Consider the following 3929-nt stretch of genomic DNA (forward strand, 5'->3'; position numbering starts at 1 on the left):
CCATTGTTTTGAGCAGTAACAACAAAAGTCCTGACTTTTAACAAAAACATCTTTAGAAATCAAATGTCTATTTGCCCACTAACTAAACTCATTTGACAGTATTAATTGTTGGGGTGAGGGGTAAGTGTTCTCGGATTAAGTGTCCTGATACCGATTAACACTTTAGTTTTAACTGCTGGAGTGACCCTTGTTTTAGAGCACTTCTTATAATACAGTAAAATAGTCCTCCAGTTGTGTACCAGAAGAGGACGTATATCGAAGCAAAGTACCGTTCGATTTAAACCCAAGGCAGGATGATACAGTTCCTCTGAACAGCGAGGAAATAACCAGCAGACTGCAGGTTAGACGGGAAGCCACAGGTCGATGGGATGTTTGCTCTCGTCACTTCAACGGCACATTTCTCTGCCTTCCTGTAAMCTCCTGTTGATTGGTATGTTTGCTTTGGCCCGTTGGCCAGGATGTGACAGCCATAACTGTACCCTCTCCCTCATTTACTACATATTGATATTATTTTACAGGCCAGCTGAGGTCAGCGCGTTAAAATCCAAATATACCAGCGGTTAGAACAGCTAGATTTGGCCCGAGGCTGAAGGTCGGGACACATTTCTCTCAAAGGACGCAGCATTGGAACCAGATCTTGTTTATAATGCAGGAGAAAAACCAAGTGAACAGAACATATAATCATGTTTGATCACTCAAYTCCTCAGCTGCTGTCTCTGTAAGAGCTCACATTGGACAGAACATATGTTACTTCTCCAAAGTGAAGGAGGAAACGGGTCAAAAAAGGCCAAAACTACAAAAACATTTATCCAACACTAAGACCTCTTTAGCACTATGTCCTCCATAAACGGTTGCAGCAAATTTTGGAAAATCTCCATCAGAGGCCRTCACCATCTTCAGATTTTTACACAATTTTCTGTTTCTTCAAAACACTCTCACCAAGATTTGAACTAAATGCAACTCTCAGACCCCATTAGGACACGACAGAAACGTGGCTGTTTTAGGTCTACTCTACGATGACCAGGACCCATCACTGAGGAACGTGCAGAGMGCCTGCAGCAGCTCAGTGTTTGTGTGAGTGGGAGGGTAACATGAGGGTCTCAGTGACAGTAACCCTGTTATCTGTGCAGTTTGTGTCGAACACAAAGAGTCTCTGTTTGCCTCGGTGTTTGGTTCAGACCCAGGCCGGCCGACCGGCGGGGTCGCTTCTTCTTCTGCAACCTTTAGAAAAGACACTTCAGCTGCACCGCATTCAACTTCTGTCCAAATTTAAGACTTTTAAAGACATTTTTAATGCCACCTTGAATGAAATTTAAAACTGAAAAAACTATAAATATAACTATGAGTGACGGTTGTGGGATTCTGCTGTATTACAACCGAGCCACGCACTCAACGTTGAATATAAAGATAATCAGCTCTCTGGTGGTTTTGAACCAGTTTTACCTTTATACAAAAAAAGTTGGTAACCCTTTCTTTTACCATGCAATTACCTAGTATTTACATAGTAACTAACATTTTACTATGCAATTACTTGGTTATTACAGTAATTTACTATGTAATTACTTGTTAAGAACATATAAAAATCCTATGTAATTAAACAAATTTAGAGGGTCATTTTATTACAATGACAAATTAATAGTATCTCAATTTTCCATTATTTGCCAACAGATTACCAACTTTATTTTTAGTAATCTAATTACCAGGTCATTAAAAAGTAAATACTTCGTAAATTACTATGTAATTAAACTATTTTACTGATCATTATAATAAAATTACGGTTTAATCACAATTAGTTACACAAAATTTACCAACAGATTACTAAATGTCTACAGATTATGCATATCAATATTCCCTATGTAATTACCAAATAAGTACTTAGTAAATTATAGTACATAATTATGTTAGTAAAACTACTTTTAATGGGTAACTGCAACTGAATTACTGTTCAATAGTACATCAATTACATATTAACCAAAATAYCACTAAATTCCCACATATTATATATAGTGTACTACGTAATTACAGATCATTAGTGGGTTATTGCAATGAAATAATGCCTGTAGAAATAAATTTGGTAATTTTTTGGCAAATAGTGAGTAAATGAGATACTATTGAACTGTAATAAAATTTCCCACTAAATTTTGTTTAATCACATAGTACTTGTATGTGTTCTTACCAAGTAATTACATCATAAATAGCTGTAATTGCATGTTTCAATTGTTATTTACCATGTAAATACTAAGTAACTGCATGGTAATTAGGGGACTGTAAAAGAAAGGGTTACCAAAAAGTTATCCAACCAGTTTACACTTCAACCTGCACCATTAAAGTCCAACACATTTCTGAAGTTAGAGAGGTTTTTAACAACTTTTCTGTGGTTTACTTTTAATATTAGTAGTTTGAACTGAGGGATTGTCTGTTATATTTGAAACATTACAGCACTGAGCAGCCAGACAACTTTAATCGCTTCTGCCCRACAAAATTTAAGACCTTGGMTTTGAGTAACGCATTTMAGACCAAACTGCGTGTTTTTWWWWAAACAAATTTAAGACTTTAGGTCTTAATTTTAGATACATGAATTTAAGACTTTCTAAGGACCCGCAGACACCCGGTATATGAGTTGGATCCATCCAATATGACGCAGCAAGATTAAATCTTTCAGTTTTGATTTCAGAAACYGAAACGTTTACATTCCCGCATTTCTGCTTCCATCTTTGCACAAATGTCTAAATATTTWGAATTCATTAAGTTATCAGTGAAACACTCCGTTTGCTGCACCTGTTTTCCACCAGCAGCTCTCCTGTGCTGGGACTGGGAATAAAAAAAAAAACTGAGGATTAAATCAGAACAGTCTGCAGCTGAGCGTGTCCAAACATGGGTTCTCACACAAATCACTGAGGAAGCAGGAAGTTTCTGYAACTTACCGGAATAAAACTCAACATCAAACTCCTCCTGATCCACAGGGAGGGAAAATAAAGATTTAAAGCTGAAATAAAATAAAAAACAAACCCAWTTAAAAAAGGAAAAAAGGTTGTGACTCAAATTAAATGTGTAAATGACACAGCGCCTCCTGGTGGCTGAAACCTTGTTTTACACCTTTAGATGGTAAACAGGTCATGTGACTTCAATGAACTTAAAGCAAAAATGACCAAATGTTCACACAGTTTCAATTAACTGCAGACATTATTTATTATTAGAAAACATTCATTCGTTTTTGAGAAATAAACTTCCAGGCCTGTATTTAAATATATATTCACCAGAAGTCTATGAAGTAGTTGAAAAAGTAAGTAAAAGTAAAATTACATGAACAGAAAGTGACTTTGGTAAAAATAAATCTCACTGACGAGAAAACTACTCAAGCAAAAGYCATRAAACTTCACAAAAATTGGCAAAGTAAAAGTACTTTTACACACTCTAAGAAATAAACTGTTGAATTTACTGAACCAAACTGGTCCCACTAAAACCAGTTGACCTGACTTTGAGTAAATTCAACTCTTCATTTTTTAGAGCAGAAACATCTTTCATGATGAGTTCAAACAGTTTTAATTTTGTAACAAGTAACTAGGTGTTACATTTTAAAATGAAGAAGTAAAAGTATCGTTTTTAGCTGTAAAACCTAAGGAAATAAAAGTAAAAGTAGCTATTTTAAAAAATACTTGGTAAAATTACAAATCCTCGAAAAAAACTACTTAAATACTGTAACAAAGTAAACGTTTTTAGTTACTGTAAACCTCTGATATTTATGTGTGTTTGTCAGTTAATAGGATCAACATGTTTTGTTGTGAAAACTAAAAATATATATAATCAGCAGATGGTCCCTACAGAGGAGAGGATTTTTTACCTCTAAACCAGGGGTGGGCAATCCTGGTCCTGGAGGGCCACAGCCCTGCATGTTTTATGTTTTTCCTGCTCCAACACACCTGATTCAG

At 35.6% G+C, this 3929-nt stretch overlaps 1 protein-coding gene across 1 annotated transcript in view; it reads right to left on the bottom strand.

Annotated features, from left to right (window-relative positions):
* atox1 (antioxidant 1 copper chaperone) overlaps nt 1–3929 on the bottom strand; it is a gene marked incomplete at its 5' end in the record, with an annotated part of 18543 nt that overhangs the window by 11400 nt on the left and 3214 nt on the right. Inside the window, 1 exon segment of the mRNA XM_014028948.1 lies at nt 2925–2986.

The sequence above is a fragment of the Austrofundulus limnaeus genome, unplaced genomic scaffold (assembly GCF_001266775.1).
Source record: "Austrofundulus limnaeus strain Quisiro unplaced genomic scaffold, Austrofundulus_limnaeus-1.0 Scaffold833, whole genome shotgun sequence".
Lineage (NCBI taxonomy): Eukaryota > Metazoa > Chordata > Actinopteri > Cyprinodontiformes > Rivulidae > Austrofundulus > Austrofundulus limnaeus.